Consider the following 338-nt stretch of genomic DNA (forward strand, 5'->3'; position numbering starts at 1 on the left):
ATGAAAGCATATTCTTGGAATCTGAAAAATCATTGTTGGGTGGTTTCTGCAGTCACTTGGCAAACCAGACTGCTCCAAAGTATCCCACAAAGCATTCCCAGCCACTCCTCCCTCCTTACTCTGCCCACCCCCCTCTCTTTGCTGCTCCAGGAGGCTGCCAGCTCCAAGGCCTAGCACCAAGCACCTCCTTACTACATTTAAGGTCCCCGGGTCAGGGACACATCCTCACCTTACCAATGAGAAGCTCAAGTTACTATCAAGACTGCTTAGACACAATTAAATCATCCCAAAGAGCAGCAGACGCCACAACTCAAGCTGGAAGAACAGCATCCTGCACA

The sequence above is a fragment of the Mus musculus genome, chromosome 7 (genome assembly GCF_000001635.26).
Source record: "Mus musculus strain C57BL/6J chromosome 7, GRCm38.p6 C57BL/6J".
Lineage (NCBI taxonomy): Eukaryota > Metazoa > Chordata > Mammalia > Rodentia > Muridae > Mus > Mus musculus.